This window comes from Patagioenas fasciata, chromosome 2 (genome assembly GCF_037038585.1).
Source record: "Patagioenas fasciata isolate bPatFas1 chromosome 2, bPatFas1.hap1, whole genome shotgun sequence".
Lineage (NCBI taxonomy): Eukaryota > Metazoa > Chordata > Aves > Columbiformes > Columbidae > Patagioenas > Patagioenas fasciata.
Window position 1 is genome coordinate 23,361,762 of NC_092521.1, and position 14,176 is coordinate 23,375,937.

The following is a 14,176-nucleotide window of genomic DNA, read 5'->3' on the forward strand; positions in this document are numbered from 1 at the left end:
CTGAAGGGAATGAGGGTTTGTTCTTCTATCTCTATTTTTGAGAGCGTTCAAATACCCAAGTTAAATCCAGGCTTATCCTCTCTTTTCTCTAGATGAAAGCTCCCACTCAAAGCAGACGTTCTCAAATCTATTATCCTCTATATTGTTCATAGTGGTTCTAATTTTTCCCACATTGCTCACAGCTCTATCCTCAGGTGACTGTTCTCTGAGCTTTTGCAGTTCTGCTTTACCTTTCAAATAAGATTTATCCATTAAAAAACAATTCCACTGCTTTTTGCAGCTATCATTTTGTCACATATGGATTTATTCAATAAATGCTTTTAATAGCAACATTTCTAGGCTTTGTTTGTCAAGAGCTGCTAGGCTTTTACAAGCCAGGGTTGCCACAGACACTGAATTGCCTCTCTGTACCCAGGGGAGAGCTCTCTGCTGGTCATGACAGAGGTCCTGCACACACAACTAAATGAAAGGAAATTAAAAATATGAGTATCTACATAATTCACAGCCAGTAAGTGGTTGAGAATATCAGGCTTCCAGCAACTTCTGGACCTCAGCAAAGCTTCTAATAAAAGCAGAGCTATGTGATCTTAACCTGCAATTCCAAGATCTAGCCAAAGACCTAAAAGCCCAGCTTCAAAACAAGTACCAGGACAGGGAACTATACAAAGGCCACCAGCAAGAGCAAATTCAGCCAGCCCAAGGACACTGGGATGTAACAGCTGTCAGGACAGAAGACAGAGGTCAAGATCAGTATGCCAAAAATCTTTTGTTCCTGGGTCAGCCTGAAATGAAGCAGCATTGCTGTTGTCTGTCTGCTGCCTGCTATGGGGCAAGGGGTGTCCAGCATTTTTGTTTCAGTGCATGTGGCAATACTTCACGTGTGTCTCCTGAAGAACTGTAAAAGGTGGTGGTTGTTGAAAAAGAGAACAATTCTTTCCTTTTGCTCTGCTTCCCCAGTCTCTTGCTGAGATGTCTGTTGCTACATCCTTAGCCAAAAGTCTCCTCCTTGAAAGTGGTGCAGTACTAAGTTGTGTAAAGCAAAATGGAAAGAGAAAAGAGAATACATTGCCTAATATTCTTTTTTAGGTTTTCCAAGAATGATAAGTTCATTTTGGTGGCTCTTTTGCTTTCTTTCAATTAAATATTTAATACATTCAGACATTACTAGGATTTCTTCTGCTCATTTTCCTCCATTCTTTCCATAGTCACCCACAGTCCCACAAGGGCTTATTAATTAAATTATCTCAGTACAGTGTTATCTCTCTCTATCTCTATTTTCTGTACTGCAGCTTGTGTACATTGTTGAGAGGAATCAGAGACAGCAAAGAACCAAATAAAAAGATCCCTCCAGGAATGCAGTGTTCGATTATACAAAGAAAACCCGCAGTTTAGATTGCTCATCCTTATTTCCCAGAGGAGGCCTCAAATGTCTTTGTTCTTTGGCTTTTTAAAAAGAATTTCCTTTACTGGTAAAATCATTTTACCTGTGAACTGCAGGCTAGGCTTTTGGTCACATCTACCTGCTTTTCCATTATCAGCTGTTACATATTGTTCTTCCTCATCCTCTGGCTCCAGCAAACAACTGGGGGGGTGTTGCAGCACCCCCTCCCCAAGGCTTTGTTCCAGGACCTTCCACTAGCTCTGGGTTTCCTGGGGGGAGCCTGGCTCCATGTGAACAACACAGCAGGTTCTTCTCACAAATGACAAAGTGCCATAGACACATTTCTGTTGATAACTGTGATGATGAGATCCCTGGAGAGGCCAGGAAAGGAATGAGTGTGGGGCCCAAAGCCCTCTCTCATCTCCTCACGTGCTGTACCTGTTTTATGGACAAAGAACAACTTCTGCTCCCAGAGTTGTCAGTCAAAGGCGGCTTCTTCAGTGCTAAAGTTACTATAAATAGCAGAATAACTCTTAAAAACATAAATGGGAAGTGCAATAGTACATACAATTCACCAGGCATTTCAAGGTGTGAACTCTATGCCTCCTTCAAGTCCACAAATGTCTATAACTCACAGCCATCACACCTATGTTATATGTGCACACATATACAGCTTTTGATATGTTCAATAGTTTGCTCTTGTATCAAAATAAAGCTATAAAATATAAGGGGAAAAGCCATTTACTCCCTTACACTTAATGCTGGGAACCTGATATTACCTCCAGTTTGCTGCCTTCCCAGCTGGCTATATATTGTATCGTTTATGCTGGACCTCATCCAAGATTAATGGCATCATCTGTATAGTTTTAACAGTCTAATCTTGCTAAATCTCTTTGTTTTGAAATTTGACTGTGCCTGATCTTCATTATTTTAATTGTTTAATGTATTAGAATTAAGGCTCAATTAGATCTAACACATCCCTGTTCAGCCTCACATATTCACATCCGCCTGTGAGCTGCGGGAAACACCAGACAAACCAGGCTGATTCCACATTGTTTTTTCAGTCCAGAGACCAGGTACTATTTTTGCCACTGACTTGTGTTTGACTGCAGGCAAGTCATACATCTTTCTGTTTCTCCAAGGGATTCCAGCTTGCTGTGTTTATAGCCTAACTGGGTCTCAGCATAGGTTAGCATCCTTACAGGCAAGTGTTATAGGAACAACAACACCACCCCACAGCCCATCCCATACACAGCTGCCTTCTAACTGGGACGGACTCCTGTTTATATGGAGCACAGGAAGAAAGACCCCAAACGCAGAGGCTTGTAAATATGCATGCCGCTTCAGCGTGAAACATGGAAACCTCCCTTTCCTCCCCACCCACCTCATATCAAGTTCTGGCAAGATTTTGGTGTTTCCCAGAGGACAGGCTCTCTGCCTACGTAGAGGTATATCTTCCACTTGCTGTGCAAGATGCAACCCCATTGGAGCTGTGACAGTCGTCTCCTGAGAACGCCGCTCCTACAGCATGCACAAGCCTGGCCTCCAGACCCTGTTATCATCCCTGCGATGGGGCATCTTCACTCTGCCTGCATTCAGCTTTGCCGGGGGCTAAGAGTCAGTTGCTTCATCTGAAGTTGGGGCTGGGAGAAGCGCAAGCAGGTTTCACGTTTTCTTTTCAAACAGTGGACCAAGTTGCCTTCCTTCTCTTCCCCATCAACTTAACCCACCACTTCAATGGGAAGAGCATTCCCCCAGGACATGGGGGACCCAGACTCAATTCACTCCTCCATCTGAGGGAAGACAAACTTATCTCTTCAGGGCACACTCTTGCTATCAGGCTTCACAAGGGGACCTCTAGTTCCAGCTTGTCATAGTTGTCCAAAAATTAATGACAGAACATCGATCCTGAGAGCAACCACAGCCTGCTGTTCTGCTGGCTAGAGCTCACGGCCAAGGGCGAGGAGATCTGGTTCTGCTCTGTGCCCTTAGGACTGCTTCTGTGTCTTAACTGCTGATTATTACTGTGTGAAATAAATAAACTCAGATTACCTTTCCAAGGAGTATCACAGTTCCCTAGCACCTTCCTTGCAGCTGTAAGCATTATGGTCAAAGACTGAAACCATCATACAGATAAAAGATCAGACCTTGACTTACTCCATCATAAAAAAAAAAAAGATGAGAAGAAACAAACACATGCAGAAACCTGCCATTTTCATCTCCACAAGTAAAGCACATTAATGTCCCCCATTCTGATAAAAAAGCATTCCCTTCGGTGTTGCAGGCAGACAGCTACGCGAGGTGGCCAACTTGACAGCAAGGAACAACAGGTGTGGCACGACAAGAGCACGTGCACTTGGTCCAGCTAAGGTGCCCCCCACCAGGTTACAGAACAAGCCCCCCCAGTGCTGCACTCCTCACAAACATGGGGTTTGCAGTATCAATGATTTTGTGGGCTCAGCAGCCAACCTTCTCTGGAAGTGTGCCAAGCAGACTAATTGCAGACTCTCCTCCCCAACCCCCCCCCCAAAAAAAATCTTACTTTGGAAGCTCAGCATAAAGGAAGCAGAGAAGAGGATCTCCAGCAAACATGGAGATGTAATTTAGATTTTAAAGCCCTAGGAGAAAAAAAAAAAAAATTGTCTCCTTTATTTTTAAATCCCTTTGAACATTTTCAGATCTGTAAAAATATCCAGTTAGAACAACTGTAATCAAAATAATATACTGTGCATTTTTGTAAACTAATGTGGGGATTCTTTTCCACTCCCAAAACATAACACAGGCTTGTTTTTAGGTAGAGAAACACTTATATTTTTGCAATTTAGTTTTTCTCTGAAGAAAACACATTTTTAAATTACGTGCAGAGTGGATTCATAAATTTGAAGCCATTTGCAGGCTGTTAGTGCTGAAAAAATAATTTGAGAGTTTGCAGCAGTCGTGCCAGGTATGCTGACACCCAGCCCTTTCCGCTGAGACCGTGCCGGTGGCTGCCGCCGTTCAGCTGGTGACTTGCTCCCAATTACGCTGTCAGCAGAGCTGCTGAGCATTTCTGACTCAGGTGGGCAGAACGCTTCACACCCCAGTAGCCATGGCCACGGACTGGGAGGAACCCAACAGGAGCTGTTGTTGCCAAGGGAGAATTTGTCAGAGCAAAAAGCTGGCTGGGGAGCGCTGGGGAAGGGAGGAGTGGGCCAAAAGCACCAGAGAGGCTGGGCTGTGGGTGGAAGATCACGGCAGGGGGGGCGGGAATTTTGGTTGGTGGCAAAGCACCAAGGCATAGAAAAAGAGCACTTCAGTGCCATGTACATCCAAACGAATGTATTGAAGAGCCCTCTGAGCATCCTTGGAGCTGCTATGCCTTATTTACTTGGAGAGGTGATATGCTGGAGACATAAGTTGTTCTGTGAGTGTCGGACTGGTGCCAGGGACCACGCACGCCAGTGGCAGGACATGCCAGGCAAACTCCCAAATCTTCCTGGGAGTGGCAAAATGCACAAAAGCCAGGAGAGGCTTCTTGATTCAGAGCGGAGGTACAGGTACCTCAGCCTAGCTTGTCACCCGAGAATCTGCAGGAAAAGTCTTCCCCTGGTTTGCATCCAGCTGTCTGAGGGGTACATTTGATATTGTAGATCAAGTACCTGCGCACCAAGAGCTTAAAAGTTTCATCGGAAAGTGAACTCCTAGCCATGTTTGCCTCATGACCGGCTATCTGTAGGAGATCAAGAAAATAAATTGTTGGGAGAGCTTCTTGTTCAGTGCTGAGTAGCTGTGGTATACACCACAGTGGCTCATGGATTTCAGCATGCTCCCCGGAGTTCAGGGCATTTCAAGAACTTCTTCCCTGAATATCAACCATAGCTCTAGCCGGACGCTTCCGAATCTCCACCTTGTCTTATCATCTGCTTACTAACATCTCTGCCCCATTTATTTTCCAATAGTTGCAGGATGTAGCACAGATCTTTCCATCCTTTAAGCCCATCTATGGATTTCATCTGTAATGGTGATTTTTATTGATTTTGTTTCTGAAACTAGATACGCCTCAGTCTCCTTTCAATACCCTCTTTCCTTTTTATTTTCACAGCAGGTGGAACTTTTTCTACAGTAGGTTTTTTCGGGTTTAGTTTTTTTCCCAAAATCTTGTTCCTCTGCTTATTCTCTTTAGAAGAACACTCAATATCTGCTTTTGAGTTCTGATCTTTCCTTGTGCAAATCATCTTCTCTAAAAATTGGCACTAGTACGCATCCTAATCCATGGCCTAGCCAGTCTTCCTGTGCACGGTTGTCTCCATACAACTTCTTGCATTTGCAGTTGTGAGCTGTAACCAGCTCTGGTGACAATTTTTCTGTTAAAGAAGAAGAAAAATGACATTGTAAAATCTGGAGCTGATCAGCAAATCTGTTAGTGAAGCTCAGAGGAACTCACAGCATTCTGAAGTTAGTCCACAAGCTGCTTATCGCATCATAGGGATCATTTGGTCACAGCCTAGTTGCACTCCTGATTAGCCCAGCCAGAAGCCTGCCAAGTTAAAAAAAAAAAAATGTTTAACTGAGAAGTGAGATATTAACTATGCGAGAGGTAATAACATCCATCAACTCTGCAGTCTCCTTCAGCAGTTCAACTTTCTTCTCATCAAAACCTCATTTTCAAGTTAAGTAATAACAAAAAAATAATGCAGAAGTTCAGGAGAAAAGACTACCTGCCCTGTGAGACCCTAGGCCTGGAGTTTTTGCTACAGAAATCCTTCCTCAAGGCTCAGGTTTCCAAGTCTGCCCTAGATAAAGGACAGGAAGATTGGCCTGGTAACTCTGGCTTGCAAGCAACAGGGTGGGATCTCAGCCTCTTATTCAGCTTTGGGCTTTCCATGTGGCCAGAGGCAAATCATGTCAGAGAGCTTTGTCCCTACAGAGCCTTATCCTGCGGGACTGGGTGTAGATGTCCATTTGCTGCTGACCTCAAACAACTGTAAAACTGTAACGTGGCCACACTGCAAGCACTCCCACTAATTTTGCACTTCCTGGGGCTTATCTATTATGCAAAACCAGGCAGGTTTCACAAGCTGGGAAGTTGTGCAGAAGAGCAGCTTTTATCACAGACGAGTACTATGTATGTGTCTCTGTTTTGACACCAGCTCAGTTGTGTCCTGTTTAGACAATTGACCAGAGAAGAGCTACAAAAACTTTCCATGCTACATAAGGTATCCATCTTGAGGAAGAACCTGACAGAAAAGACAAAAGGGAGACAAGGTATTTTTCTTTGTTTCTCCAACTCACACAGTTTTTTAGAGCAATATAGACCCTGTGGGACCATTGTAATTCTCCATACCTTACAGCAACATTCTTGAAAAACATTATGATGTTGGGTTGAATATACTATTTGAAATGTATGTATAGATTAAAAATACATATATCATTTGTTTAATTCTAGTTTGTTTATTTAAAACGAGATTCACTAGTCCCACCACACAATGGCTGATCTTTAAAATGTCAGCTGGCAGAGGGGCACAATAAGAATCCACAAAAGTTTGAGAGGTTTAAATACCAAAGCAGGTGATTCTCTAGTCAGGATGGAAAGGGGTCAGTACCAATTAGTTTTGTTACAGCTATTGATACAAGCACATCCTAACAGCCCAAGTGAACTTTTTGCATGAAGAAACAGCCATTAACTGGCTCCCACCCGGGTATATCTGAGACCTCATTACTAAATCAGACAGAATTCTTAGGCCGGTTAAGTTACACGAACTGATGCTGAGCCAGGAGAGCAAGGAGAATACAAAGATAGTAACAGACTCTGGAGATTCTGGGAGGAAAAAAGGTGCTCGAGGTGGAAGGAAGAAGAGGCAAGAGAATCAAGTTGCTCTGCAAGAAATAAACAAGATGGGGTTTGATTGACTGTTTTCATGAACTTACGGTCTTTGCCTCCTAAAATCTCCTCTGCCATAACAACCTCAGGTTCTCTTCCGAAAGCCATGCTCCACACAGGGCACGTGCTCTGCTCAATCAAAAATCTCTGAGCACGCTCTGGCAGGCTGGCAGCTCTCAGCGCTATATAAAGGCTCGCTCCCACCTGCCTTTTCCACAGCACAGGCATTTAATTACGCGCTTTGTCCTCTGTACAGCTGCAGTTTTTCACAGACCTTATTAATCTTGAGATTTCAGCTCATCTTTCAAATTTGGCTGAAATTGGGTCCCAAAGTTTTTAAAGTGGAATTGCTGAATGTACAGAGAGATAAACAACACAATCTCATAAACCCCATTTCAAAGGCAACCAGGCTAAAAAATGCCAGTTTGTAATTTCTGATCCTGTTCATGCCAAATGTTGTCTAACATTTCGGGAGCAATCTGTGGCCCTGAGAGCCTCTTTCAATATCCTATCAAGAATATAAAATAAATTGTGATAAATGTAGTCAGTATAAAATAAAATTAGTTGAACTGGTTGCTGGGATGCAAAACTGAAGTTGACAGGCAGTTGAGAGGAAATTTGCAAGAAAACGCTTATTTTATGTGTTTCTTTGGGGCTTAGTAGCCTGGAGCTGTCAAGATGGTTTTGCACATGCTCGGCAGCAAAAACAAGGGAACTGAGCAATTTTGCCAGTGGAAAATATAAGTTCTTACTGCATTAAGAAAACCTTCAATGTTAGAAAAGCTAGTCATGCCTATGACTTGAATAAAGTTACATAAATACGTATTTAGGGGCCTAATTTTCCCTTCTAAAACTACAGCCTGAATTTCTTTAGTAGCCTGTTGTGATAATTTTACCAAGGGCTTGTGAAAATATAAACAGAATATATTAGTAAATTCTCCTTCATTCATACCGCTATCAAACCATTCAGATATCAGTAAGAGACTAATGAGTCAGATTTTTTTCCTCTAGAAATTGTAATTTCTTAGACAACCTCATAAAATGACCTTTGAGGTGCTGTATCATTCCATTTTCAAGTAGAACTTCAAATGATCATCTAATGCACAATTCACTGTATTAATAATTCCTCGGATGACCTTTTTAAAAACACAAGTCCAATACATTACCTATAGATCCTTTTAACAGTAAATGTTTATAGTGAGAGTTTGCATACATCCTATAGCAGCTACACTATTTCATTTTTGAGGTCCTCTAGAAATCCTCAGGGTGTACCCTATGAGACTGGTAACTTGCACCTTGGGATTTTTCTGATGCATTCAACTCTAACAGCTACTGTATATTTCTAAAGAATGTAAAGAAAATAAATAATTCATCATTCAAAGAAATAACAGACAAATTAACACAGGATAAATGCATACAAGACAAGAAGGTCTGAAATTAAGTGGTAGAACCAATTTGAAAAAAGACATGATGAAGTCTTTTTCCTGACAATCAATGTTAAAATAACATTAGCTAGTAAGCTCAAATAAATAAAAAATAAGTCTGAAAATAAATCAAAGTAGGTATAATGGAATTATGTTAGTCTCAAGTTTGCTTCAAGACATTCTGTCTCATCTAGTAACACTTAACTTCTATCTTGCTCGCTCAAGAGCAGTTACACATAACAGAAATTAATACAAGCTAAAAAGAGTTCCAGGTTCCCAAATCTCAATGGCTATTGTTTGTAAAAATAACTGTTTCCATTTATAAACCAACGGAATACTGAGGATTCAGTAATTCAGGATGTAATTCAGTCCTATATGGAGGACCAGGATAACACCGATGCACAGTTAATTTAGCAACACCCTATCAAATTCACTCTAACTTGTAGTTCCAGCCCTGGAGGACCCATGTTCAGCTGGTGCTGCCAGCAGAGCAGGTGGCCAACTGCCTTCACGCATCCAAGGGCAAAGCATCCATCCATCCATCCATCCATCCATCCATCCATCCATCCATCCATCGTGCTTCCTGTAGGGAGAAATGGAGAAGAAAACAGATGTGATACGCTCTTTCAATGTATCTTTAGAAGGCACACAAATACCTTAACATTGGGGCATAAGTTAGGAATGTGAATATAATAGAAACATAATACATAAAACATATATATTCCACTTGCAGGCCTCTGTCTAGTCAAGTGTTTTCAAACACACACATTACATCTCCTTTTTCTTAAGGATAGTTGGGGATATTTCATTTGATTTCTTCACGGTTCTGATGACTGCAGGAGCATCCCTAAACACTCCTTAGCTGCATCTCAAAATAGTCTGATTAATCAATCTTATTCAAGAGTGATGAACTTTGTTTTTCCATGCAGCTTTTGAGTTTGAATCTAACACTTTAAAATCACATCAGGTACAAGACAGAAGCAAACTGAATTTTCCATGGGAAAGCAGATACACCCAAAGCAATGCCAAGTTGCCAGTTTTCGAAACAAGCTCTCAGCAGTTCAAGGATTTGCACACTTTTACATTCAACACGTAGGTGCTCAGATGTCACCAGCGCATTCAAATACTACAGCGAAAAGAACCAAATGAGAGATCCATGCATGGACCCACATTTTATACAGAACGGCCTTGCCGCCCAGACCTCTCAAACTCTCCTTCCAGCTAACCGGTTACTGAACATTATTGCAGCCCTCGAAGTGCAGCCAGGTCCCAGTGTTCTTCCCCACCTCATACACTAAATGTGAGAAATAAAAGTTATTTAAATTAAATTCAGCTTTTTAATGACACCTGTGCAAACTGAAATCTTACATACCTTTCTGGAGGTTTTTCTAAACAAGAACAGCATCTAGCTTCCTTTCTCAGAAAGGTCAGTAGGAAGCAAGGAGCAGTGCTGATTTACCTTCATCATTCGGTGACAAGTTCTGTGAAGGAAGTTGCCATTTGACATCACTTTTTTTCAGAATGAAGGAATGTGCTAACTTACAATTCATCATATCTATGGCATTTATTTGACAGGGACCTTGACAACCTTCTTGGGTACTTGTCACGTCAGTGACAAGATGTTTGCAAATATTTTAAAATCGTTTTTGTGAAAATGACCTTTGCATTTTATTGATGGCTGAATCTGAGGATTCATTCTTGTGGATACTTCCAACCATGCAGTAACACTCCAATATATATATTTAAACTAGTCCACACTGAAAATCATTTCAGGATTTTAAACCAAGGTACAGGATTACTTAAACAGGACTCATTGGTACTTCGATTCTTCAGCTAATTGTGTCATCTTTTCTAAAACTAGGCTACGGACAGACAGGTGAGGAGGTTAGAGAAGATTCTCAGGACATCTTTGATGAGGCAGGAGGAAAGGCCATGTGAGATCTAGCAGCTCTACCTACTTTCCACTCAGTGATGGAAGATAGCAGCCTTATTCACAATTTGTATGTTTTATCACTGGCACCTGACATACGGTCAGAATCTGACTCATTTTAGACCACCGAAGGGGGAAAAATAAGGAACAAAAGGAAAAGTCTAAACCGCATCTGTCCTTCACTAAAGTTTCTCAGTTGGGTTAAAATACAGGAGTGTCCTGAGGACAGAGGGTGTCAGTTGATCCAAAAGCATGATGAGAATACAAAGGAGAGGAACGAAAGATCTCTTTCGCTTCTGCAAAGTTTTAAGTTTGGCTTGTAAATCACAGGCTGTGGCCAAGGAAAGAAATGAAGACAGCTAGGGCATATTCCTAAAAAATGTTAACAAATGTTTTGTTCCAGAAAGGTGGTAATACTATGACAATCTTGCTTTTGCTAAGTGAGAGGCAAGAAGCTGGAAGCCCTATAGAAGCACACAGAGGCTGCATAAGTATACTCCTATATACAGTATAATCACGTGCCCTGAGAAGCAGCACAAAAAGATATGTATGTAACCAAGTCACAACAGCCAGGATTTTAAGCAAGCAGTTTTCAGAAAAGTAGCTCCTGACAGCAGGAAAGCACATGAGAGAGCTGCCAACTCTTCTTTTCCAACCCCGCAGGCTGTAGATTTGCAGAATCACCTCCTGGTCTCTGGAGAAATGCCCTTTGCTAGGCTGCCTTTCCTCATTTTCCTGTTCCCAGGAAAAAAACAGTCAGTCAGAACATCTCCATTTTCCAGCAGCAGCGTAGTGAGCACCGAGAGCAACCACCGCTGCACCCTCCAGTCCCGGCAGCATTCCTTGACTTTCAACCACTGACTCCAGACATCCTGGACTGCCTCCCCTGGCCAGGATGAGGGCAGCCCCCCAAAAAACCCTGCCATCCTCTCCGAGTGTATGGAATACCCTGCCTTGCTATACAGCCACTTTTAATTAAATATGGTTAAGCACAGGGAAGAATAATGAAACACTTAAAGGAGAAAGGATTAGATGGAAGAAAGAACTGTGTTAGAGGGAGAATAAAAGATATCTGGAGTAATTTTCTTCCCCCCCCCCCATCCCACCATTTCTTCCACTCACATGAGAAAGTGAGAAGCAATGTAAATAAACATACATATATATACTTTTATATGCAAATGTGTCTAACTCTACAAATGAGTTTTTGCTCCAAGCTGCCGAGAAGTACGCCTGACAGGCTGAGATAGTGAAAGTGCAAGTCATCGAACAAAAAGCTGTGCAGAGAGCAGAAGGGAAAATGCATTTGAAGGGAAACTGCTTAAAACCTTTCTTTTTAAGAGATCGAGTTCCTTGGTCAAAATTGCAATAAACAAGACAAAATAAAACATTCCATGCTGGGGAGAAAGTGCAGGAAATATAAGAATAGACAACAGGAGGAGAGTATCTGTTCAAGAGACAACATATGCAAAGGTGAGTAATGTCTCATTCCTTGGATCTGGTTCAAATGGCAGCGTTCATGAAATCCAGAGGAGTGGAAATGGTGTTTGGCAAAAACAGCCCACTTAAAGGGGAAGGAGTGCGGCGTCTATTGACATACAGGGCTGTTAGCAAACAGAAACTATGGTTAGTGGCAATTAGGGTTGTTGCAGGAGACATTCCATTCACTCCAGAAATAACGGAAAGGAGTGAATGGAAAGGCTGATGTTTTCCTTCCACAAAACTATTAACGCTGCTTGCAGGACCGCAGCCTCCTTTACAAGGGGTTCCCCTGTATTTTCTGGAGCTATCAAAAAGCAATACATACCTGTGCTTCATCTAACACACTCCGGTCTGGACTCCTTATGCACTTTTCAGGATGTTTTTTTCCTGTATCAGTTAATTTTCCATCATTTAACCACAAAATATTCAAGTACCTCTGAAAAAGTATAGTCTATAGTTGGGTGGTTGCCATTTCAATGAAACTTTTCTACAAAATAAAGGTTTAAAGCTTATGTTAAAAATGAACTCTGTAACATAACTTGAAGCAAGTTGCAGCAAATGCTCTGCCATCATACCATCTGTGTTCAAGTACAGATCTCAAGCTCTCCTCCTATTGCTTTCTAAAGTGGAAAATAATGATAAAAAATAAAAACAGATAAGATAAAGCAGCATTGTGCATTGGAATACATTATGAACCTGAGCCTTACAATATTTGTTTCAAAAGCGAACTGCTCTGTATGTGTATACCCCAACAAAGCATCATTGAGAAGTAAAAGGGAAGGTTATATTCTTCTTCACATTTAAGTTAAGCAACTGTGATGTTATCATTTGACTCAGGTAGTAAATTTTGGTGAGTTTTGCCCTACCCAATGTTGCCCACTTTACTGTTTTTAGCTCTTCTCACAAGTGTTACAGCAATATTCCACAGGAACGTAAGTGAAATTCATCAAAACTTGGAATAAATGGAAGGCACTGGAACTGATGAGAAATTTTAAAAAAATACCCCACTGCAATGTGGGGTCTAAGATAACGTCTAAGATGTCTAATGTTGCTGGACAAAACTTACACTGAGAAAAACGTACATTATTGCAAGTCCCAACATACATCTTAGGCCATGAGAAAGGATCCTAAGAGATACATAAACCAATGCTATAGGTAAAATGGTGCCACAGAAAATATAACTGATAACATTTTAAGGGTAAATGACAAGAAGCCCTATTCTTAAAAAGCCAGCTTTGTCATGTAGATCCTAAAATAGCACTGCTGATATTCAGTTACAACACAGGATCATTTTGAAGATTTTGAAATAAATCCCCCATTCTGGTCATTTTATCACTCTGTCAGGTCTACGTTTACTTCATGAATGCAGAGTGGAAGACAAGGAAGAAGCTGAGAAGCTACCCCAGAAGCACCTGGAAAAGACAGAAAGAGGCATGTGGGAAGACCAGGAGGCAGGAGGCAGAAGGCAGTGCATCTGCAGGAAAGCCTGCTGACACTGTTTTCTCTGGTAGCGTACCAACCTGGTCTGGGCCAGTCACTTGTCAAGAACACAAACACATGTAAAGCTTCCTCTTGCTTTCGCCTCACTCTTGCATCACCTCACTCTTCCTGTGTTATTCCCAGATACTGCCCTACCAAGAGGTTTTTATGACTGTCTATGTAAACACATGTCCATCCTGGGCTGCGGCTATTTCTGTGTGAGCTGATTTGAATTAGCCAAGCAGGTTTTTGTGATCTGAGTAGGAGTCACTCAGAAAGCTGCTGACGCTTGATCTCCAGCTACAGACCCACAGCTGGGGTATGGTGATGGACCCCATGGCCAGAGCCTGAGATTTTCTATGAGAACTGGCACTGAAAAGGGACAGGGCACAGTGCTCACCAGGGTCTCCCAAGATGCCAGAGCCTGGAGCAAGCCCTAGGGAGGGGAATCTCCCTTTCCTGCTTGGAGATGCTCCTGTGTAGCGGCACTACCAGGTACAACGTGAGTCTGGAAGAGACAATCTCCCTACTCCCTCTATCCTACCTGACCCTTTTAAAAAAACTTATCGAGGTGCTTTCTCCATGTTATTATTCTCCACCTTATTTCTAATCGTGTGAGACAG

General features: G+C 42.0%; 2 long non-coding RNA genes across 2 annotated transcripts; one reads left to right on the forward strand and one right to left on the reverse strand.

Moving 5' to 3' along the window:
• Positions 1–4,042: 4,042 nt before the first annotated feature.
• On the reverse strand, positions 4,043–7,433 carry LOC139827344 (uncharacterized). The gene is made up of 3 exons (XR_011737862.1): positions 7,289–7,433; positions 5,805–5,897; positions 4,043–5,724 (listed from the first exon to the last, which is right to left on the reverse strand). It is a non-coding gene; the product is annotated as an uncharacterized lncRNA (long non-coding RNA).
• A 4,420-nt stretch (positions 7,434–11,853) lies between these two features.
• LOC139827345 (uncharacterized) lies at positions 11,854–13,671 on the forward strand. The gene is made up of 2 exons (XR_011737863.1): positions 11,854–12,065; positions 13,419–13,671. It is a non-coding gene; the product is annotated as an uncharacterized lncRNA (long non-coding RNA).
• The last annotated feature ends 505 nt before the right edge of the window (positions 13,672–14,176 follow it).